At 36.2% G+C, this 26,345-nt stretch overlaps 1 non-coding gene and 1 pseudogene across 1 annotated transcript; both read left to right on the plus strand.

Annotated features, from left to right (window-relative positions):
• The first annotated feature begins 1,664 nt into the window (after window positions 1–1,664).
• LOC107821899 (coatomer subunit alpha-1-like) lies at window positions 1,665–6,664 on the plus strand (annotated as a pseudogene).
• Window positions 6,665–7,852: 1,188 nt separating this feature from the next.
• Window positions 7,853–7,925, plus strand: TRNAA-AGC (transfer RNA alanine (anticodon AGC)). The gene has a single exon. It is a non-coding gene; the product is annotated as a tRNA-Ala (tRNA).
• Window positions 7,926–26,345: the final 18,420 nt, after the last annotated feature.

A 26,345-nucleotide genomic window follows, 5' to 3' on the forward strand; every position in this document is an offset into this window, starting at 1 on the left:
CTTTAGACGTTAAAATAATGTATCATTCGACAAAGTTTTAAATAATTTTAAATAATGGAACTTCGTCTAAAATCACCAGAAAAAAGGGTATACGTTTTTGTTCCTCTTTTTTCCTTTACTATCAAATAAAAGTTACTACCTTGGAAACATATACACCAACATATTTTCCTTTCTAGCTCAAATTCAAGCTTTGTTACATATGCATATTTGTCTTATGAACTTTCAACTTTCGTATTTCAATTTTTGTTTTATGAAACAAAATATTTATACGTTTATGTCTCATATGTCAAAAGACTCAAAACACATAAATATAGGTACATTGCCATATTTGTCTTATGAAACAATCGTGTATTTAGATTTATTTCAAATTGTTATTCTCCTTTTTGTAGATTTTTCTGGTATTACGAAATTTTGTAATTTGTATTACCAGACTCATCTGTACTGTAAATTAACCATTATTTAGAAATTAAGAAAAGAAGAATAAATTGTTATGCACATTTGTTAATAACTTTGAAATGAGAGAATTTAGTACAACAAAGTCCAAAACTCAAAAATATAAAACTAGAAAATAGCCTTAAGTTAGTATTTTGTGTCGTCAATCATAGCTCAGTAATCTATTTACAAAATGGAAAAAAAATTCAAATACTTAATATTAAAATAAGAATTGATAAAAACAGCAGTAACTATTGCACCATTCATAAAAGAGCCTCTCTATTTCTATTTCTGAATGAATTTAAAATCAAAATTTAGAACATGAGAGGGTGCAAAATTATAAGTAAACCACTTATATTAAAATTCATTTTATTAATTTCCTTAAAATACCCTCAAGTTTTGATAATTGCTTCATTGGTGTGAAGGGTCTTTTACTAAAAAGCTAAATCTGATTTTCTTCATTTCCCGCTCATCTCTCTCGCTCTCTCTGCGACTTGGCCTCTTCTCTCTTTGTAGATTCAAACTGAGAGTACCTTTCTTCAAACGATTAATCTGTGGTTTTGATGATTGAATCAATTTATGGAAAAAAGAATAAAAAATTAGCTATTGTTAATTGCCATTGATTGACAAGAACTTTTCTTGATGCTGAAGATGACGATTTGTGAGGTGGCCGAGAAGAAATTATCTTTGGTCCTATTAATTACGCACGGGCGAATCCAAATGGTTACGTGTCACGTGACATTATTACAGTGACACCGTTATATCATTTTAATATATCTTAAGTGATAAATTAAAAATGATATAACAGGTTAAACATTATTACAGTGACACCGTTTGTGAAAGTGAAGTTCTCCAGCCCAGTGGTGACGTAGTTCACTTGCTTTGTGCGTGACGTGGATTCGAGTCTGCATTAATTCTAAGTTCGTTTCTTACTTTTTCGTCACTAAGTAAACAAATGATACTATGTGATTTGACCAGATATATTTTTCCTTTTATAATTAAGGAAACTTCATTATTAAGGAAAAAGATTAAATGTTTTTTTAAAATATTATTTTAAATGTTTTACACACCATATATTTCTTGGGTGCGTCTAAGATAATTTATTCGCCAAGTTTGATGTTATAAAATTTGTTTACTTTCTTAAGTGTGGCACGACTTATACAAAATGCTGCGTACACCATTGCAATTACGGTAGCTTTTTTCTTTGGTCTTACCAGAGAATGGAAAGAAACAAGTGAATTGGGTCTAATTTCTTATGAAAAGACAAAATCGCCCTTGTTTAGTTGAAACAAATTCTCCTTGGTTATGAAACAGAAACAGAAACAGAGTGATAGAGAGAGAAACTACTCAAAATGAACCCTAACCTTCAGATGCATACGAAGTTGGAGACGAAGAGTAATCGAGTGAAAGGACTCAGTTTTCATAGCAAAAGGCCATGGATTTTAGCTAGCCTTCACAGCGGTGTGATCCAGCTTTGGGATTACCGTATGGGAACTCTCATTGATCGATTCCACGAGCACGTTGGCCCCGTCCGTGGCGTTCATTTTTACTACTCTCAGCCTCTCTTTGTTTCCGGAGGTTTCATCTTTTTATATATACTATTGCATTGCTGTAAAATTGGTGCTATTGATTTCATGGAAGATTCGCTGATGAATACACGTATGTGATTTAAGAAAATCAGAATATGCTGTTTTTGATATTAGTGAAATTCCCGGTCAAGATTTTTTTGTTTTCTTATTTTATCTCTGTGATCAATGGCGTCAGCTAGCTAGGGTATGTCATTCGCATTAATTTTTTTCCTATGTTGTTTTATTGCTGTTTAGTTTGATTCATCGTTGAACTTGTTTAAAGAGAACTTCTTTGCATATTAGTTTATAAGTATGATTTTTTATATTAGTGTTTAATCATAGCAAATTACTTATATGGAGTAGTTTCTTTCATGCATTTCTTTAGCAGGACCATAGTTCAAGACACATTGTCAAAATCTAAAGCAACGTACTGTGAGCTCCTCTCTATATTATAGGCTCAATTCCGTAATGTCCATATTTATATTGATGATGATTGTTAACCTTATGGATGTGAAATCATTTTTATAGTGATGAAAGTGGCGCCGGGCAATAAATTTACCTATCATCACTAGAGCAAATAATAAATTAATATTTAAGGCATGTGTTTAACAGTCATCGTTGTCATCTTTGATTTACTTGTAACATTTTGTAAGCTAATATGTCCTTGTGCACTTGCATATTGAAAATACTGTTCTCAGCAGTATATTTGACACTCGCAGGGGATGACTACAAGATAAAGGTCTGGAATTATATGTGACGTCGGTGCTTTACACTGCTTGGGCATCTTGATTATATTTGCACTGTTCAATTTCATCATGAATATCCCTGGATTATCAGTGCAAGTGATGATCAGACAATGAGGATTTGGAACTGGCAGTCTCGCACTTGTATTTCTGACTTGACTGGGCACAACCATTATGTGATGTCTGCCTTATTTCATCCAAAAGAGGACTTGGTTGTCTCTGCATCCTTGGATCAGACTGTTAGGGTCTGGAATATTGGTGCCGTGAAGAAGAAAACTGTTTTAAGCCAGATGAATACAGACTTCTTTGGTGTCACAGATGCTATTGTGAAATATATTTTGAAGGGTCACGATCGAGGGGTTAACCGGGCTTCGTTTCATCCTACGCTGCCCCAAATAGTATCTGGTGCGAATGGAGGATGGATTAAAATCTGGCAGATGAATGGTATGCTCTAAATCTTAAAGTCAAAACCCAATTACTTAATTGGTTGTAAACATAAAATCCAACATTTTTATACTATTTGACATATTTTACTGTTATATATAGATCTAGCTGTAATAAGAGCTTTATAGTTGTCCTTTTCACTTGGCCAGGAATGGGATTTTAGAATTTGCATAACCTCCTCTCAGCTTTCATTAAAAACTTGTCAGCTAGGAACTCCATACTTAGCTGAAACTGTTTGTACCTTGCAAAGTCTGAGCTGGTAGTAGTAGCAGCACCTTAGCAGTTTGCATGTATCTCTAAAGCTTGCTCGAAGCTAATTAAGCTCATGCTGAGCTGTAGTTTTGTGGTACCTGTGAAGAGATGAATGCTTCTTCTTATTTGTTTGAGCGCATGCGAACCATACATGTAACTTCAACTCTTTCTATTCTTTTGGAGAAGAATGTTCTTCTTGAATTAAATTGATAAAAAAACAGGTGCTACTTCAGCTTGGATCAGGCTGCATTTTTTATCTTAATTTTTCAGGTCACCAGATTGATACTAACATTGCTAATAGTTTTTAATATTTCTAGATACGAAGGCTTGGGAGTTGAGCATATTCGGTCGCCATTTGAACAATGTATCATGTGTTTTGTTCCACCCAAGACAAAAAGTTATTGTTTCAAATTCAGAGGATAAGAGCATTCTAGTGTGGGATGCTCCACGATGGAAACTTCTTCACAGATTTGAGAGGGCGCGTGATAGATTCTGGATCCTTGCAGCTCATCCTGACATGAATCTTCTAGCAGCTGGACATGGCAGTGGGATGATAGTGTTCAAGTTGGTGAGAGAACGCCCTGCTTTTTCTGTGAGCGGTGATTCTTTATTTTATGTGAAGGATCGATTTCTGCATGTGCACGAGTATTCTACTCAGAAGGAAATTCGGTTGATGCCACATACATATAGATGACCACATGAAGACTCTCTTACCCCAGGTCCACGAACACTTTCTTACAGTCCTACTGAAAATGCTATGTTGATCTGTTTCGACATGGATGGGGGTTCCTATGAACTATACATGCTACCTAAAGAAAGTTATGTTTTGGGTCAGGGTATTCCAGATGGGAAAAGGGAAGTGGAGGATCAGCAGTTTTTGTTGCTCGGAACAGGTTTGCAGTGCTTGAGAAGAGCACCAACCAAGTCCTGGTTAAAGATCTGGAAAATGAAATTGTTAAGAAAACCCTTCTTCCTACTGCTACTGATGCAATATATTATGCCGGCACAGGAAACTTACTATGCAGGGCAGAGGACAGAGTTGTTATTTTTGATCTCCAGCAGAGAATTGTTCTTGGAGAGCTTCAGACTCCTTTCATCAGGTATATTGTTTGGTCATCTGACATGGAAAGTGTTGCTTTGCTTGGCAAGTATTCCATAGTACTAGCTGATAAGAAGCTTGTGCACCGTTGCACTCTTCGCGAGACAATTCGTGTCAAGAGTGGTGCCTGGGATGACAATGGGGTCTTCATATATACAACACCTATCCACATCAAGTACTGCCTTCCTAATGGGGATAGTGGAATCATCAAAACCTTAGACATCCCCGTCTACATTACTAAGATATTTGGGAGCACTATCTTTTGCTTGGATCAAGATGGGAAAAACTTTCCTATTATTATTGATTCAACTGAATACATTTTCAAGCTGGCCCTGCTTAGAAAGGATTATGACCAGGTTATGAGTATGATAAGAAACTCAAGGCTTTGCGGTCAAGCCCTGATTGCCTATTTGCAGCAGAAGGGTTTTCCTGAGGTTGCACTTCGTTTAGTTAAGGACGAGCTTACTCGTTTCGACTTAACACTTGAAAGTGGGAACATTGAGATAGCTCTTGAATCTGCTAAGAAGATTGATGAAAAAGATCATTGGTATAGGCTTGGGGTGGATGCCCTTCGGCAGGGTCATGCAGGTATTGTTGAATATGTCTATCAGAAGACGAAGAACTTTGAGAGGCTCGCTTTCCTTTATCTAATAACGGGAAACCTGGATAAGTTATCAAATATGATGAAAATTGCTGAGGTAAAGAATGAAGTTATGGGGCAATTCCACGATGCCTTGTACCTTGGTGATATTCGTGAGCGTGTTAAGATTTTGGAGAATGCTGGTCATCTGCCCCTTGCATACATTACAGCTGCAGTCCACGGGCTCAAGGATACTGCTAAGCGTCTTGCAGAAGAATTGAGCGGTAATGTTCCATCATTGCCAAAGGAGAAGAAAGCATCTCTGGTGCTGCCCCCTATTCCCATCTTGGATGGGGGAGACTGGCCTCTTTTGATGGTGACAAAAGAAGGTGGTCTAGATGCTACAGTCAGGGGTGGACATGAGGAGTATGAAGAGGCTGCAGATGCTGATTGGGGTGAGTCACTGGATATTGGTGAGGTGCAAGCTCTGCGTAACGAAGATGGAGGATGGGATCTTGAGGATCTGGATCTTCCACCTGATACTGACACACCAAAGACTGCTTCCAATGTCCGCTCTTCTCCTTTTGTTATCCCAACCCCTGGCATGCCTGTGAGCCAGATTTGGACCAAAAAATCATCTGTTGCTGCCGAACATGTGGCTGCTGGCAATTTCGAGACTGCTCTGCGGTTGCTGACCAGACAACTAGGGATTAAGAACTTCTCTCCTTTAAAGCAACTGTTTGCTGATCTTCATATGGGAAGCCACACACATCTGTGTGCCTTCTCCTCGACACCAATTATCTCTTTGGCGATTGAGAGAGGTTGGAGTGAGCCAGCTAGTCCCCATGTGCGGGGTCCACCTGCCCTTGTCTTTAATTTTGTTCAGCTGGAAGAAAAATTTAAAGCTGCTTATAGGGCCACAACTTCTGAGAAATTCTCTGATGCTCTTAGATTATTCCTGAGCATTCTTCACACCATTGTGGTTGAGTCAAGACGAGAGGTGGATGAGGTCAAGGAATTGATTATCCTAGTGAAGGAGTACATTTTAGGTTTGCAGATGGAGCTTAAGAGGAAGGAATTGAAAGATAATCCTGTTCGTCAGCAGGAGTTAGCTGCCTATTTCACACACTGTAATCTGCAGCTTCCGCACTTGAGACTCGCATTACAGAATGCTATGACTATTTTCTTCAAGGCAGGCAATCTTAGCTCAGCGGCCAGCTTTGCCAGGAGACTCGTGGAGACAAATCCAACCAATGAAAGCCAAGCCAAACAAGCCCGCCAGATTCTGCAAGCAGCTGAGAAAAATATGCGCCATGCTACACTGTTGAATTATGACTTCAGATATCCTTTTGTGGTATGTGGTGCAACATATGTCCCCATATACATGGGCCAGAAAAATGTTACTTGCCCGTATTGCGCTACTCATTTTGTTCCATCCCAGCTAGGTCAGCTTTGTAGTGTTTGTGATCTTTCAGTTGTAGGAACAGATGCCTCTGGCTTACTTTGCTCACCTTCACAGGTTAAATAATTTCACATTAGTTCGAAATCAAGATTCACTATGGAGTAAGTCTTTGCGGGTGAAGAAATACAAATACCCATCATGAAAAACACCCTCTCGGTTATGATTTTCATTTAAAATAAGATCAAAGCCTCAAAATTGGCTCCAAGAATGAACCAAAGAATCATAGACTTTACATGGTTAAAAGATCCAACAGCAGATATCACAAACTGTGACCAATCCATATTTCATGATAACAAGAAACGAAAAATAGTACCATCGGATTGTCCTAAAAGCAAAAGAATGGTATGACTATATATTCAAATAGGATAAATAAAAAAATTAAGCAACTTTAAGAATTGGAAACTTCCAGCACCAGAAGCTAGCAATTCCTCATGGCAATGCCATATTCCCAGTTTACCAAAATTCTTTCAAGCCATTCAACTGACATTACTCTCCTCTTAGAAATAGTCTGTAGTATGTGTGACCACATACCTTACTGGCGTATGGCGTGACAATAAAATTCAGCAATCATGGTAATTTGCTAATAAGGTATGTCGTCACACAATACTGCAGGCTATTTCTAACAATCTAATTAAGAAAACTATTTTAGCATTGTGAAAATTTCTCCAAGATCAAACAAGCCTTTCTCTGTGAGGCGTGAGGTCTACGAGAGAACAATAATAACAAAATTTAGCTACACCAGCAGGTTAGGAAATGAGGAGTAGAAGAAGCTAATTAAGATAAATGATGGCAACATTAACGGTTGAAGGAAAAAAGAGTACAAATGAGATATAGGTTCATGATTAGGCTATTCATAGGAATGCAAATAGCTTTTAATCATGCCAAATATCTTAGGAATGAAAATAGCTTCTTGATGGCCACTTAACCATGCACGAAACTTTAGCTAAACCATAGCATGTCCACCACATCTTTCGAAATATCACCGCATTGCCACAACTCCATTCACAATGACATGAAAACAACTTCTGAGAAAGATACTAATTAGTAGCAGACTAGCAGTTCTTATAGAGGCTCTGAAATCAAAGGGGAAAAACAGAACTTGAAGGCAAAATACATGAAACAGCCTTTTGGAGATGTCAAAAGTAGGCCTGAATTAAGTCTGAATGGTGCATTAACTTAATTTTAGCTCACTACACAGAATTTGTTCTTGTTTTCCAACTGTAAATTGGCCAACAGAAAACTAATTATAAAAGAGTCGTACAGTGAGCAAATGGGGATGTAGCTCAGATGGTAGAGCGCTCGCTTAGCATGCGAGAGGTACGGGGATCGATACCCCGCATCTCCATATGTATCTGAGGTTTAATTGTGAAATTCTTTTGTTTTTCTGCTTGTTTTTTCAAACATATAATAAAAACTAGACTAATCTTGTGGCAATTTCATCAAAGAAATTTTGATATGTAAAAGAAGTTACCATAATATAGTTGTCCAGTAATCCATGTTATCAGAAATTTTACCTTGGTGATCAATATTCGGATGTTTAACTTCTATATTCTCTAAAATTATTAAACATTTTTTTCCTAATAAATTTAAACACTTTTTAAAATATGACACTATATAGTCGTTGTAAAAAATATAGCCAAAATATGTATAAAATTTGTATATTTTATATATATATAAAATATATATAAAATAGAGTGTGTATATAAAACAGAATGTGTGTGTGTGTGTATATATATATTCTGTTTGTTATATACAAAAATTATACAAGTTTTATACACTTTTTCGGCTACCAGGTATAAATAATTTTTGGCAAGTTAAAAGTGATAATACTCCAACATTTTTTGGGTGAACCGAAAAATCCATTCAGCAGTATAGTACTTTGACTAATTCGAGTAGCATAATTTGTTGCTTTTTGTGGCTACTAACAAGTTTAAATTCAAATCAATGGCAACAGTATTCTTCCTAGCTACAGGTAAAGAGGGGTTTATTTACATTTAGAGTATCATCCTTCTTGGATTTAGAATACCTTTCTCAACAATGAAACTTATAGGTTGGACAAACTTTCGAAGAAGTTTTATAAAGCAAAACCATATTGGAGTAATAATTATAATGTTCAAGTTACAAGTAGGGGCGAAGCTATGTTGGCCTAAGGATGGTTAGTTGATCACCTTTCGCCCAAAAAATATACCACGTATAAGGTAAAATATTATTTGTTATTGATTAAAAATAGACTTTGAACACTTTTGCATAGCCCACTGGCAAAGGATGTTCAAAATTTAAACACCCTTATTGAATTTCCTGGTTTAGCCATTGGTTACAAGGTTATTTTACTCAAAATATTTACTCTCAAGCTGTTAGTGTATGCTGAAAATGCGTTGTAGCTACCTGGAAAACTATACTTATAAGAGCACATTTTTACTAAAGACCTCTTTTGTTAGGTAATGCTAAGGGTGTAATGCGGGTCGGGACCGGGCCTAAACAGACCTCGTGGGCCGGTCCTAAATGGGTCCGGGCTTCGCGGGTTTTTTGTAGTAATCGGCCCGGGGCCAGGATCACTAACTAATGGTCCCGGGCTAAGTAGGTCGGTCCCGGGCCTATGTGGGCCTATGTGGGCCTGACCTATTTTTTTTATCTAAGGCAATTTCTTGTATATATATATATATATATATAGGCCTAAGTGGGCCTGGCCTATTTTTATAAAAAAAAAATTTATCTAAGGCAATTTCTTGTAAATTATATTATATAATTGTGACTTAAATTTTTTAATTCAAATTTAAAACACAAAATATTGTAAAGAGATATTCAAATGAATGCGTTATAATATTTTAACAAAACATGACAATATCTTTCTTAGTCTCCCCTCCCCCTCCCCCAGTGCAATGAGCACAACTAGGTGCTAATACCACCATTGAGAAGAAAAAGAAATTAATCAAGAAGTGCCAAAATACAAGTTACATATTAATTTTACATGGTATCTCTTACAAATTTCATAAATCCTTCAAGGTTCGGAGGAACTTCCGTTGGTGGTGGCGGAAAAGTAGCTTGTTCATCACCACTTTCGGGCGAAGATGCATCCTCTGCAAGTTCAGCTAGCATTTCTTCGTAAGCTTCGTCTACCTCTGGTTGTGATTAAGCAAGTCCAAAATTTCTTCGTTCCGAACGGACCCAATCTCTGAAAAGTACTTATTTTTCCAAGCTCTCCCTCATAGACGCTCTATAATCACCAAGTTGAAGTCTTGCTTGACTGAAAGCGCTCTCCGATGCCATTGTTGAAGCTTGAATGGTTAAAATGTCTCGGGTCATCCTTGAAAGAATTGGAAAGTGTTTCTCTTTGACTTCCACCATTCCAAAATATTAAAGGAGCCGTCGGGATTCACTTCCTCAATTCCCTGTGACAAACAAACTTCAAGCTCATTTAATTGTGAACAATCACTAGTACTAGAATCTTGAGAACCCCTTAACCCGGCCCAAGCAATAAGTGCTCTTACTCTCGCAGTCTTTTTAGATGATTGAGAACTAGAAGAAGAAGTTGGAACATTTGGTCTAGCATTATCTATTACAATTTGATAAGCACTATAAATAGTTTGAGCATTTATTTTAATTGAGGCTTGTGCGTCCGAAAGTGTAGACAACTCCTCATCTTCAAGTGTTAAACCATTATAAATAGATTGATACTAATATTGAGGACCTCCTAATTCATAGTAGGATTTAACAAGGCAGCAACACCATAAATAGGGGGAATAGGGAAAAAATATTTTTTTAATTTTCTTTCTCATAGAATCAATAGCTTGTTCATAAATTTCCCCACCCTCTGAAAAATAAGCAAACAAATTTGCAAGTTCTGGAAGATAAACTAAACAGTTAGAAATAGTCGGATAATATTGCCCAGAAAATTCATTTGTAGCAATATGAAATTTTTCTAAAAAATCTACAAGCATTTTAACATTAGCTCAATCCGCATTTGTAAGGTGCTCATCATCATCACTTACATGAGCATTAAACGTTGAGTTTATGGGGTTTCTATATTCATATGCAACAACTAAACTTTTATATATGTAATTCCATCTAGTTGGACAAGGTTTAGGAACCTTTCTTTCTCTTAGGCCAAATTCATCGCATCTTTTAAAATATTCTCTAAGTCTACTTCTATGGGTTAATTTCAGCAACAGGACTAGTGGGTGTATCGTCATCCGATTGCGTTTTATCCAAATCTATTTCCTGCTCATTATCTTTATCAATAGTTGGATTACCATGAAGAGCATTCATATATTCATGATCTAATTGTTCACCACCTCCAACATTATGCAAATATTGACTCTCAGTAAATTGTTATAAAGTATTATCACTATCAAGAATAGAAGCAGGTGGAGCGCGGCTATGGGGTTTGGGTAGGGGAGCCCGGCGAATTGGAGGAGGAATAGATTGGCCACTAGATTCACCACTCTTGTATTTTTCCTTAATTTTACTAAATATTTTTTTAACGAAAAAACCATCTTAATTAATCAAACAATACAAAAGTAAATAAAACAAAACAAAACTATAATATTAAAACTTAAGAGTTGGAACGAGTTTACCGAATTGATGAACAACTTGTTGAAAATTAAATATCATTGAAGACTTGAATACTTCAATCCATTGACTTCATAATTTTTCACAAATTGCAACAATAAAGTAACAAATTGTAACAATTAAGTAAGCAATTATAGAAGAATATTAGAGAGAGATTGAGAGAGATTGATGATTTTGTGAGAAAAATGAAAGAATGAGGGGGTATTTATAGTTGAAAATAGGGAAAAGTGTAATTATAAAAAGTTTGGGGTTAAAACAAAATTTGGGGGGTTAAATGAAATGGCTATTTTAGAAATAGTAAACGACTATTTTTGCAGGTCAACGACCATTTTTTAAACTTTAGTAACGGCTAAAAAAAATTTTGGAATAAATTTTTATTTTATTTTTAAAATAGCCGTTGGGCCCGCTTGAACCCGTTTAGGACCGGGTGAACCTGCTCACTTAGCAGTCGGTCCTGGGCTCACACGGTCCCTCTCCTCACGGGCTTTTGCAGTGAACCGGTCCACTTAGGATCCCACCCTACCTGGTTCCGGATTTAAACGATTAGGCCCGTTTAGGCCCATATGAACTCGTGGGCCCGGGCCTAGCCGGCCCACATGCCAGCCTTAGGTAGGAGGATGTAGATTTGCTATAGGAGGTTCATGAGCAGACACTTCATGCTTTGTTGTCTCAGGTGGTGGCTAATCTAGATCCTCCTCTGTATAATCTGAAGAAGTGGAATGGCACATCCTAGAAACTGAGTTTGGCAAAAATACTTAAAAGACAAAACATCCTCTTTGAACTGGACATCTCTACTAAAAAAAAATTGCCTGCGAGTAAGACTATACTGATATTTTACATTATCAAATCGCTTAAAAATCAATTACAATTATTTCTATAGCAAGCATGGAATAATAATAGCGAAACATAATAAGTGGGTGTTTGAACATAAAAATTTTAAAATTCTGAAAAAAAAAGTGAAATTATTTTTTAAGTGAAAATGGTATTTGAAAATTAGAGTTGTGTTTGGACATGAATATAATTTTGGGTTGTTTTTAAATTTTTGTGCGTGATCTGAGTGAAAATTTTGAAAAACAACTTTTTGTAATTTTTAAATTTTCGCAAAATTCTAAAATTTATTTTCAAGTGAAAATCTAAAATTTTATGGCCAAATACTGATTTCGTAAAACTGAAATTTTTTGGAAGAAAGTGATTTTTTTGGGCCAAACGGGCTCTAAGTAACTTGTCACATCATATAATATTGTAATGGTAATTGCACAAACTTTCTATATTGTTGGTTTTTATAATTTAAATCCATACATGTAAACAAAAATCAAGTACACGAGTGGTCAAATGTGATAAAGGGCCGTCACCTGGGTCCTGCATATTACCCAATCACACACGCAAAATCAAGTTGAGTTGAAATGTCCTTTTCGAGCTACTCGCATTTATTTGAAAAAGAAGGGCTCTAAAAGAAATAAAACACGAATTGCATATTGTCACGATCCGGATTTTTCACCGTCGGGAGTCGTGATGACGCATACTAATGTGAGCTAGGCAAGCCGACTGTTTGAACAAATTACCCTTTTACCAAGTTTATATTCCTTAACAATTATAAAACAATAACGTGTAGACCGCAGAAATTACAATAAGCGGAAGAAATACAGTAAACTATCTGAAATATGTATCTAATACAACTATTTGAGCTTCAACCACCCATAACTGGTGTCACAGTTTCACAAACGATCTAAGAATACTACATACAAAGTCTGAAAGATAAAAGATACAATGTTTCTGAACTAAGTAAATGAAACAGGAGTAAAGGGATAGAGGGAGACGCCAGGGCCTACGGACGCCTGCAGGACTACCTTGGATCTCCGCGTGGACTGAAGGCAGCCACCCAATCTACAGTCTGAAAGTTGCTGCTCCGAGATCTGCACATAATGCAGAGTGTAGTATCAGCACAACCGACCCCATATGTTGGTAAGTGCTAGCCTAACCTCAGCGAAGTAGTGACGAGGCTAGGACCCGACTACCAAATAAACATGTATAATTTAACTATATACAACAGAAAAGAAGAACAGTAATATACAGTCAAGTATGAGAGGGGTAACATGTTGCGGGGGAACTATCAATTTAGAATAGAAAGGCAACAGGTACTTAAAAGAAACAACATATCTCAAATATCGACAAAGAATCAGGAATCAATAAGTGCACGGCATCACCCTTCGTGCTTTTACTCTCATCCTCACCAAAGCAGTCAAATAATGAAAATGTGCACGGCATCACCCTTCGTGCTTTTACTCCCATCCTTACCATATAATCAATATAATCGGCACGGAATAGTACGCCGTGCGACACGGCATCACCCTTCGTGCTTTACACTCTTTCCTCACAAATCATACACGACATCACCCTTCGTGCTTTAACACTCTTCCTCACCCAAACAATAATCACAAATAATAGGGCAAGGGAATAATGAAATTACAATAAGAATCCCGGCAAGGGAACAATAGTTCAACAATCAAGTCCCGGCAAGGGAACAACATCATAAGAAACATCAACATCCCGGCTAGGGAGATAACATTAAAAGCAATAAATTCCCGGCAAGGGAGATAATATAATGATCATCTTCTCTTTTTCACTTTTACTTCTCAACTCACTTCACAACTCGAGCCAATGCTCTAAAAGGTACAATTACCACTTATACTTTCACATTTCATTGTACAACTTGATCCAACGCTCCTCAATGTTCAAATGTCACAATTACTTCCACAAACTTTGCCCAATAATAGAAATCATCATCCAAGCATGAATAATACAACGAATCCATAATAATCATAATATAAGATTCAGGGACATATTTGACACCAACGTATAGATACTCGTCACCATGCCTAACTCGACAAATACCACATAGCAAATAGGACTCGACTTCTAATCCCTCAAGCTAAGGTTAGACCAAACACTTACCTCGATGCCACGAACACAATTCAAGTCTCTACTATCGCTTTACATCTTGATTCCACCACCAATTCGCTTGTATCTAGCCACAAGTTGCTTGATTACATCAATAAACGCTAAATGAATCAATTCTAATACATTAAATAAGTTTTCTAAAGTTTTACCCAAAAAGTCAAAAATGCCCCCGGGCCCACATGGTCAAAACCCGAGGTTCGAACCAAAACTCGATTACCCATTTCCCCACGAACTCAAATATATAATTTGTTTTGAAATCGGACCTCAAATTGAGGTACAAATCCCAAATTTTTGAAAAACCTAGGTTCTTCCAAAACACCCAATTTCCCCATGAAAATCATTGATTTTGAGTTGAAATTATGTGAAAAGATATTAAGGATTGAAGAAAACTAGTTAGAAATCACTTACAATCGATTTGGAGAAAAAGTTGCCTTTGAAAAATCGTCCTAGGGTGTTTTGGTTTTGAAAGAGTGTGAAAAATGGTTGAAATGCGTCTAAGTTATGAACTTACAGGTCTCTGATGTCGCAATTGTTGCGAACCCCTCAGAAAAATGGACTTTCGCATTTGCGATCCACTCAGCTTTCCAGTCATCATCGCATTTGCGAGAGACCGTTCGCAAATGCAAAATCGCATTTGCGAGAAAACAGTCGCATTTGCGACTCGGGCTGCCAGGTCCATTCTTCGCATTTGCGAAGGTTTGTCGCATCTGTGAGCTCACATTTGCGAGCCAGGCTTCGCAATTGCGAAGCCTGCAGACCTGATCGCACCAGCTGAAAACCTGCAATTTTTCAAGTCCAAAATCCACCCCGTGGTCTATCCAAAACTCACCCGAGCCCTCGGGGCTCCAAACCAAATATGCACACCAACCTAAAAACATCATACAGACTCGCTCGTGCATTCAAATCACTAAAATAACATCAACAACTATGAACTTAGCATCAAAATCATGAAATTTGTTAAGAACTCCTAATTTTCCCAATTTCCTCAAATAAGGTCCGATTCATGTCATTTCAAGTCCGTTTCTTACCAAATTTCACAAACTTATCTTAAATCACATATAAGACCTGTACCGGGCGCCGGAACCAAAATATAGGCCCGATACCATCAAATTTTAAATACGTTTATTTCCAAAGCTCATAAATAATTTCAAAAAATAATTTTCTTTAAAAATTCATCTCTCGGGCTTGGAACCTCGGAATTCGATTCCGGGCATATGCCCAAATCCCATATTTTCCTACGAACTCTCCGGGACCGTCCAATCACGGGTCCAGGTCCGTTTACCCAAAATGTTGACCGAAGTCAACTTAATTCATTTTAAAGTCAAAATTCATCGTTTTTAACAGATTTTTACATAATGGCTTTCCGGCTACGCGCCCGGATTGCACACGCAATTCGAGGTGATGCCTAAAGAGGCTTTTAAGGCCTCGAAACGCAAAATTTACCTTTAAAACAATCATCACACATATATAGTGTTTTTTTTTAATAAAAACTGTTTAGTGTATTAGAATGTGATATCACTTACTATTACCGGTCTTTGATTCCTTAAACTCATCAATCTATATCTGCTTTCCTCTATCTTTTTTTTTTTTTCCGGTTATTAATTTGAACAAGAAGAATTAGTTATATTTACTTTATGCACATGGATCTAAACGATCATTTGTTGTTTAACGAATGCTAAACATTGTGGTCTCATTTTAAAGTTTGATACTATTTTACTGACGACAAACTATGTAGACGTTTGGACATAAAAATTATAATTTTTGAAAATGTCATTTTCGAAAAATTTCCAACAACATGCAAAATTTCGTAGATAAACACGTTTTTAAAAAACAAAAAGGGAAAAAAATCTATGAACAAACATGTCCTAAAATTTAACTTCGAGAAATTTAATTACTTAGACCCAATGGACCTATTCTACTTGACAAATATATATAACATGAGGTGCTTCTATTGAAATTGAGGTAACTAGGTGTAGACTTAATTATTGTTCTTTAACGAAATAAAAAAAATATTAAATTATTTAAGAAAACGCCACTCTAGTAAATGATCCAAATATTTTTGAAGTAGCTAGTACAAATAGAGTTTAGGATTCAAAACGTGATAGCAGTAGACAATAAGCCAAAAATTGGGGACACATTCTGAAAGGTTCGGTCAGGGGCCAGGACACTATCCTCGATACTCGAGCGATGTGCTTACGTGAAGGCCAGTGAGATTTTTAATATAAAAGGAAAGTAAACATTATCTTAAAATGATTATCCATTTACTAATCAACTTGGTACCCATGTCATGCATTCCTGTCGTAAAGTGCCTCAACATGGAAAATTTCAAAAAACTTCAACCTGATGAAAAGTCCGATTTGGATAAGAAAAATTAAGGAGCCAGCTAAGCCAAGTGAAGAACGCATGGGTATCACCTATATATGTAGCGTTTGAAAGATAATACATCCACAAATCACTCTATCTTTCCAAAAGCGTTCAAACTTAAAAGAAGTAAAAAAAGAACTCTCGGACAAAAAGTGTTCATTACATATTATATATTTTTAACATCTAATATTTTACCTATATACACGATATAATTTTTCAAGAAAGAATAGTCAATTGACTATCATTCTAACAATGTAGCTTTGCCACTGCATACTGTATAAGTTTCAGAAAATACTTTTGGGAATAATTTATCTTTCTTTGCTTCTCAAAAGGTGCTTTTGAGATAAATTATTTTCAAAAATATTTTTCTTTCTAAAAGTTTGACCAATTTCCTTAACTTTGAAAAAAAAAATATTTGACCTAAAGAAAACACTTTGGCCAAAAAGAAACTCGGCGAAATAGGCTTTTAATATATTCTATCGACTCTAAAGACCGATTCGATGGAAGGAACTGTTAGATTTCGTGAATGTGTGTGAATAGAAAATGGAAGAGGCACCTTTTGAATTGTACATCTTCATCTTACCCTTTCATTGTCTATAAATTTAGAGGCTTGGCCTCATTTTTCATATATAAAAAATCTGAAAACTTTCTACATTATTGCATTATTTTCTAAATAAACATAAGTGTGAAGTGTGATTTACTCTGTTTGTTGAGTTCGCTAAAGTTCTGTGATTTGTAGTGCTGCTATCACAGAATAGTTATTCCGTTCTATTTTGGGAGGAATTAATCCGCAACCTCTTGAACAACAATGAGGGATTTAAATTCCTTAAGAATACACAAGCAACTTATGAACTCGAAATTATTTTATATTTCGTTTATTGAACTAATTTTTGTTTGCTTTTCTAATTTTCTCGTTTCCAACACAAATTAATAACAGGAACCAGATCAATATTAGAGTTCAACGGTTAGGTCAGAATTCTACTATGGAGCTCAGTTATATTAAATTCTGACCTACTAAAGACAATAATTTATTTATGTATGTTATTTCTCACCTTGCATTCCAATTCGAGAAACTGTTTCTTACCTTCTTACATAAAGTAGTGATAAGAGCACTTAATTAATTACTATTCACCCCACGACATTGTTGTCAGCAAGCAACTTTGGCAGCATTGTCATTCGTCACATGCAACCTTAAACTTATAGTAACACCTATTCACATCTGCCATGCAGGAATCCTATAATTAGCACAGCAAAGCAAATTGACCATACAACCCTTCTATAAGGAAAAACAAAAAGAGAAACAATATATTAATAGCCCATGACAAGTAAATGCAACATTAAACGTGATTGAAGTTTCATACTACTAATAGCTAAAACTGTACTCGAGATGCATAATTTAATACAACAGAAAAAAATAATCCGGTAAAAAGTTTAATTATACATGTAAAAAAAACTAAAATATCAACAAATATTAATTCGAACTCATAATCTTAGAAGTCTAATGTGTTTAGTGTTGAGCTTTAAGTTTGGTGTAGCTTAAAGAGGGTGAATGAGAAATGGAGGGAAAATAAAATGTTTGAGTTTCCCTCCTTAGCAAAGGGACATCGTCCCATATTATTGGAGGAAGAAAAGACTTTTGATGGGTATATATATAATTGCTCTTCTTCTAGCTCTTAAAGAGTTAAGAAGAAGGCAAGACTCGCGTCGTCGTCGCTCGGCTCGGCTTCGGCTTCGGACAAAATTCCTTTTAATTAATTAACGAAAATTCAATCTGAAACAACCCATGACCAGAGACCCGGTCCGGTCCATTTTCTTTCCCGGATTATTTTAAATCAGTTTTCTAATTTTTCCGCAATATTCCCACCTGTTCCAACAACTATGGTTGTTCTTAAAGCTTGCAAACCTTTTCAGAAACAGTGCCAAATGGACTGTAAATATGTCTTGAATCCCAGAATTTTTACTTACTAAATTTTCTGATTATCTCCTTCTTCTTCTTCACAATATTTTTCAGTGTGTTTTACGACCATTGAGTGGTTCGCCGTTCACAAGAGTTTTTGGTAAAATACGCTGGTGAGTTAAATCGTTCTATCCTGGGAGGATATATTCCAGCACCTCGGGTACTTGAGGGGAATAATTTCCTTAAGGACACGCTGTGTGTTCAGTGCGCTCGATTTATTCCTATATTATTTTTTTAGAATTTATTTTGTCGTTCTGGTTCTACTAACTTTCTGTTTTTGTTTTTCCAGAAAGTTTATTGTTTTATTGTTTATTACAACAATACAGATTTACTAACAATCTTAAGAAAATTAATTTATTATATTCTATATTCTGTTTTTGGAGATTAAAACCTGTGTGATTTTCTACTACTTCTGAATTTTACTATTCTGATTTGAAGATATAAAAACTTCATCAGAATATTGAAATTCAGAAAACGATTTGAAGAACATAAAAACTTCATCGTTTTCTGTGAAACAACATATATAAAAACTTCAATTTTTATTTATCATACGTATTATTTATTGTTAATTACAGTATTGTTTATTGTTCTGATTTTGCCATTAATTGAACTCTTCTGTTGTTGACAGTGAGAATAGCAATTGATAACGGAATTTCTTCTTTGATTGTTGCGGCAACGACGATAGCCTCGTTAAGCCGGACTGTTGTTCCACCGGCCGAGAAACCGGAAAAATTTTCTGGAGCCAACTTCAAAGGATGGCAGCAAAGGGTGTTCTTTTGGCTTACTACACTTGGTATGCAAAAATTCACCAGTGAAGAACCTCCAATGCCTGCCGCGGACATGTCGGACAACGAGAAATTCATGATTGTTGAGGCGTGGAAATAGACAGATTTTCTTTGCAAAAGCTATATCTTAAGAGCTTTAGAGGATGACTTGTATAATGTATACAGTACGGTGAATACTTCGAAAGAATTATGGGACGCACTTGAGAAGAAGTACAAGATTGAAGATGCATGCTTGAAGAAGTTCGTGGTTGCCAAGTTTCTAGACTATAAAATGATAGACAACAAAACTGTTGGAACCCAAGTTCAGGAGTTTCAACTTATTTTTCACGACCTTATTGCTGAAGGTATGGTCTTGAATGAAGCATTTCAAGTGGCTGCAATGATTGAAAAATTGCCTCCTTCGTGGAGAGATTTCAAGAATTATCTTAAGCACACGCGTAAAGAAATGAAGTTGGAAGATCTTGTGATTTGTCTCAAGATTGAGGAAGACAACAAAACAGCCGAGAAGAAGTCTCGTGGAAATTCAATGATCAAGGGAGCTAATATCATTGAGGGGACTGCTCCAAAAAGTAATAAGAGGAAGAGGTCTTCTGGACAGACTAATGAGCAAAACAAAAAGAAAATTCAAGGGCAACTGTTACAATTGTGGAAAAGTTGGTCACAGTGTCCCTGATTGTCATCTCCCGAAAAAGGATAAGAAGAAGGGACATGCCAACATAGTGGAGAATAATGATGACATTGATGATCTGTATGTAATGCTTTCTGAAAGCAACCTAGTTGGAAATCCGAAGGAGTGGTAGATTGACTCTGGAGCCACTCGACATGATTGTGCTGTCAAAGAAGCATTTGCGACTTACTCTACTGCTGGTCCCGAAGAACAGGTTTCCATGGGAAATAATGCAACAACCAAGATTGAAGATTATGGAAGATATTCTTGAAGATGACTTTCGGCAAGGTGTTAATGCTCAACAACATTCTTTATATTCCTACAATTAGGAATAATTTAGTTTCTAGTTGTAAGCAAGAATGAAATGTATGTTGGAAAAAGCTACCTCACGGAGGGTCTTTTCAAACTCAATGTAATGATTGTTGACAGTACGAATAAAATTTTAGCTTCTTCTTATTTGTTGGAGTCAAATGATTTATGGCATATTCGTTTAGGATATGTCAATTATAAAACCTTGCGGAAGTTAATTAATTTAGAAGTATTGCCTAATTCGAGTGTAATAAATCGAAATGTCAAATATGTGCTGAATCTAAGTTTGTAAAAGTATCCTTATAAGTCTGTTGAAAGGAATTCAAATCCATTAGACTTAATTCATAGCGACATTTCCGATATGAAGTCGACACCATCTCGAGGTGGGAAAAAGTATTTTGTTACTTTTATTGACAATTGCACTCGATATTGTTATGTTTATTTGCTTAATAGTAAGGATGAAGCAATTGAAGCATTTAAGTAATACAAGAATGAAGTGGAGAATCAATTGAATAAAAAGATCAAAATGATTAGAAGTGATCGGGGTGGAGAATATGAATCTCCGTTTGCAGAAATATGTTCGGAATATAGAATTATCCATCAAACTACTGCACCTTACACACCTCAATCAAATAGAATTGAGGAAAGGAAAAATCGAACATTAAAGGAAATGATGAATTCTTTATTAATAAGTTCCTGATTATCGCAGAATTTGTGGGGGGAAGCTATCCTTACAGCTAACCGAATACTTAAAAGAGTACCCTACATCAAATCGCAATCTATTCCTTATGAAAAATAGAAAGGAAGAAAACCTAACTTGAAATATTTCAAAGTGTTAGGGTGTCTAGCAAAGGTACAAGTTCTTTTACCTAAAAGAGTTAAAATCAGACCAAAAACGATAGTGCTTTTTTATTGGTATGCTACAAATAGTAAAGCATGTCGGTTTTTGGTTCATAAATCCGATAATCCCGAAATTCATGTTAATATGATAGTGGAATCAGATAATGCTGAATTCTTTGAAAGCATCTATCCGTATAAAATTGAATGTGAGTCGTTAAGTGAAATACCTAAAAGACATCGGGAAGAACCAAGGGAAAATACTCCAAGTGTAGAAGATCCAATGCATAGCAAACGTCAAAGAACATCTACTTCTTTTGGACCAGATTTTGTGATATTCTTACTTGAAAATGAGCCTCAAACTTTTAAAGCGGCTATGTCATCTTCTGATTCAGCGTTTTGAAAAGAGGCCGTCAATAGTGAGATTCAATCAATTTTGGCTAACCATACATGAGAATTGGTTGATCTTCCTCCAGGAAATAAGCCTTTAGGTTCGAAATGGATCTTTAAACGGAAAATGAAAGCTAATGGCACTATTGACAAATATAAAGCAAGACTTGTTGTCAAAGGTTATAGACAAAAACAAGGCCTTGATTACTTTGACACTTACTCTCCAGTAACGAGGATAACATCTATTAGGATGTTAGTGGCACTAGCGGCCGTGTATGGTCTTGAAATCCATCAAATGGACGTTAAAATAGCTTTCTTAAATGGAGAATTGGAGGAAGATATTTACATGGAACAATTTGAGGGTTTTGTGGTCCCTAGTAAAGAAAAGAAAGTGTGCAAACTTGTTAAGTCGCTTATGGACTTAAACAAGCACCCAAACAATGGCATGCCAAATTTGACCAAATAATATTGGCAAGTAGGTTTAAAATCAACGAGTGTGACAAATGTATTTACATTAAAAACACCCCAGGTCATAAAGTCATTGTTTGTTTATATATTGATGACATGTTGACAATGAGCAAAGGTATGGCAGATATAGATGCTACTAAGCGCATGTTGGCTAGCAAATTCGACATGAAAGACTTAGGAGTTGCTGATGTGATCTTAGAAATCAGAATTCACAAGACTCCACAAGGTCTAGCATTATCACAGTATCACTACATTGAAAAGGTACTCAACAAGTTCAAGTATTTGAATTTCAAATTTTCCAAGACTCCAATTGATGTGAGTTATGCACTTCAAAATAATGAAGGTGAAAGTGACTCACAACTGAACTATGCAAGAGTATGGGAAAGTTTGATATATATCATGAATTGTACGCAACCAGATATAGCATGTGCTATTAGCAAACTGAGTCGGTTTACAAGTAATCCCGATCAAATACATTGGATGGCAATGAAACGAGTTTTGGTGTATCTAAAACATACCCAAAATTATGCTTTGCATTATAACAAATATCCCTTCGTTATTGAGGGATATAGTGATACAAATTGGATCACCGGATCATGTGAAGTCAAATCCATGAGTGGATATGTTTTCACAATTGGGGGTGGAGTAGTGTCTTGGAAATCATCCAAACAAATATGCATTGCATGTTCTACAATGGAATCTGAATTCATAGCTTTAGATAAGGCCAGTGAAGAAGTTGAATGACTCCGAATTTTTTTGGAAGATATTCCATTTTGGACCAAACCTTTGGCACCTATTTATATACATTGTGATAGTCAAGCGACAATAGGCAGGGCAGAGAGCGTTATGTATAACGAAAAATCTAGTCATATACGACGGAGACACAATACCGTTAGAAAAATACTCTCTAGCGGTGTTATCACGATTGACTATATAAAGTCAAGAGATAACGTGTCAGATCCACTTAGAAAAGGCCTATCTAGAGAGGCAGTTGAAAGATCAGTAAACAGAATGAGATTAAGGCCTAGGACAAGTCATCATGGTGGTAACTCTACCTAGCAAACTGGAGATCCCAAGGGCTAGGTTCAAAGAGATCAAACAAAGTTATGAATAATGGTTCAACATTGTCAAATAACTCAACCCATTCTCGTGATGAAAACAATGTTCAAAATTGAGGTAACGCATTAAGGCTTTTTGATGAGTCAATAAAGCTTAAAGTTTTTTAATGATTTGCTAAGTCTGGCAGGATATGACCAGATAGTGTGTCTTCAGGATTACATGTTTAGGAATCATCTATGTGAGTATGAAGTGTAGGCCGTTTCAAGGGGAATGAAAGTAAAGGCCCATTCTCTAAGCACTCATGAAACCAAGCGGTGTTCATGGCTGAAACGAACACAACTGTGAGAACCATAGATGGTTAAGGATTGATTGTGTGACTTATGTTGTCTAGGTATACAACAAAGCTCGATGGTTCAAAGATATCAAATCTACCGATTGACCGAGTATATTCGATATAAGTTCACTACAGAAAGTTCAAAGGGAAACCTACTTATCCAGATGGAATTAGTTTTTGCATGTAAAACATACATGCGTTTGTGCATTCCTTTATTTTATATCCATTCCCCATTCATATGGGGGATTGTTGGGTTTTAAGCTTGGTGTAGCTTAATTTTAAGCTTGGTGTAGCTTAAGGAGGGCAAACGGGAAATGGAGGGAAAATGAAATATTTGAGTTTCCCTCCTTAGCAAAGAGACATTGTCCCATATTGGAGAAAGAAAAGACTTTTGATGGGTATATATACAATTGCTCTTCTTCTAGCTCTTAAAGAGTTAAGAAGAACACAAGCCTTGCACCGTTGTCGTCTTCGCTCGCTCGGCTCGGCTTCAGCTTCGGATTCTGATTTGGTCAAAGATTGATTGATTAATCTTTTTGGACAAAATTTCTTTCAATAATTTAATTAATTAACAAAAATTCAATCCGAAATAACCCATGACCAGTGACCCAGTTCAGTCCGTTTTCTTTTCCGGATTATTTTAAATATGTTTTCTAATTTTCTTGCAATATTCCCTCCTGTTCCAACAGCTATGGATGTTCTGAAAGGTTGCAAACCTTTTCAGAAACAGTGCCAAATGGGCTGTAAATATGCCTTGAATCCCAGAATTTTTACTTACTAAATTTTCTGATTATCTCCTTCTTCTTCTGCACAATATTTTCCAATGTGTTTTACGACTATTGAGTGGTTCGCCGTTCACAAGAGTTTTTGGTAAAATATGCTGGTGAGTTAAATCGTTCTATCCTGGGAGAATATATTCCAGTACCTCGGTACTTGAGGGGAATAATTTTCTTAAGGACACACTGTGTGTTCAGTGGGCTCAATTTATTCCTATATTATTTTTTAGAATTTATTTTGTTGTTCTGGTTCTACTAACTTTCTGTTTCTGTTTTTCCAGAAAATTTACTGTTTTATTGTTTATTATAGCAATACAGATTTACTAACATTTAGTATTAAATCTCTTAAAAGTCGAATCATCAAATTTAAATCCTCAATATGTTTCCACCAATACTTTTTATCTTGTTTTAAAAGAGATACAATAAAAGAACTTTTGTGGGCCATTACGGCATATCTCTAGGTATATATCTCATATTTATATTTTTGGTTTCTCACCCGGTGCCTAGTACCCATATTGGAGCCCGACTATATCCAGATTTGCGCCGCGTAGGGCCCCATTCGAGGGGAAGCGCTCCTTAACAAGGATTTTTTTATACCCAGGCTCAAACTCGAGACCTCTGGTTAAGGGAAGAGCAGTCCTAGGTATATATCTCATGAATACGAGAGTAGCCAATTGATTTGTAGACAGGAAAATAACTTCAATATTTTTTTATTGAAGGGTATCTTATTTTAGATGGATTTTTTTGGTAATGAAGAAACTTTTAAGTTGTAGGGTTACATAGCCTGGTCCTCCCATTGGGAGAAGACGTAGGCATGGTAGTAGTAGTAATTTATTACAACCAAAAGAATACATTAAAGGGTTTTCGAGCATAGCCAAATTATTTAAAACAACAACATTAGTGGTGCTAGTCCTAGTAGTACTAATACCCTCTTTGTCAGCTTGCACAACATCTCTAAGGTAGTCTGGGACTTCTGAATATATCTGACTATAGTAGACATTGGCTTGCCAGACTCCATATTGTGCCAGTTCATGTGCTATCTTGTTGCCTTAACGGAAGTTGTGTAGGATTGGTAGATTCTTCAACATCTTCAGCCAGTACCTGCAATTGGAAATAAGTGCGTTATATGGTGGAGAATTAGCAGTTTTGATTAGTGATGGTATAGAAGTTGAATCCGTCTCAATTTGGAGGTTCGTGAAATGATAAGCTACTGCTAGTTTTAATCCGTAGCATAATGCCTCAAGTTCCATGTATAGTGGGGACGGGCCATTGTTTTTTTAACTAAAACCTAGAATCCATCCCCAGTGGAGTCTCTAAAAATACCTCATATCCCTCATTGTTTAAATCTACCCGTAAAGGCCCCATCTATGTTTACTTTCAGTTGGTTCATGGTGGGGGGCTCCCATTTGGTAGACATAGGTAGGGGTCTATCTAGTTTACTACAATTGATGTTACTGCAATAAATATATTACATGACTCTTGAGATAACATTGCTGCTATCTATTGGGTTGCAAAGATTGTGAAAGGTGTTTCTATTCTTATTTAGCCAAAGAAGCCAAATAGCAAAGGAAAAGACACAGTCCCATGTTATGGAATGGCATGTGATTTGAGGTTTATGCTTGTAGAGGCTATCCGTCCAATGGGTAGATTGGGTGTCAAATGTTTGTATGCTAACACCCAGTTCTTCCCATAGATGTTTGGCTATTGGGCAAAAGAGAAAATGTGTTGTGGAGTTTCCTCAGTGTTGGAACAAACTGAGTAGTGCAAGGAAGTGGCAATCCCAATGTGACATAGATAGGTTTTAGTAGGTAATCGATCATGGTAGCATTGCCATAGGAAATACTTAATCTTATTCCAAGTTTTCAGTTTTCAAAGCCATGCAAACTTTTTGCTTTGGATTTGAGTGTTATTAGAGGTTATAAGAGGGTACAAAGATTTTGTGCTGAAAACTCCATTTATGGTGGGGGCCCATATCGGAGTATCAGTGTGATTATAGTCATTTGTAGTTTGGAAGGAGTTAATTTCGTTTAAAATGTGGGATGGGAGCTCAAAAGATATTTGTGACAGGTCCCATGAGTTATTAGAGAAAATGTTCGAAATTTTGAGATTTGAGTCATTGTATGATAGGGGACCTTGAATCATACTACGTAGGCTTTTTGTGCAAGGCAACCAGTTTGCATGCCAAAAGTCAACATTGGAACCATCTCCAATGTACCAGACAATAGCATCTTTGTAAATGGTTCAGCCTGTGAGGATATTTTTCCATATAAAGGAGCGAGATGTATCTGAGTA

Source organism: Nicotiana tabacum, chromosome 16 (genome assembly GCF_000715075.1).
Source record: "Nicotiana tabacum cultivar K326 chromosome 16, ASM71507v2, whole genome shotgun sequence".
Taxonomy (NCBI): domain Eukaryota; kingdom Viridiplantae; phylum Streptophyta; class Magnoliopsida; order Solanales; family Solanaceae; genus Nicotiana; species Nicotiana tabacum.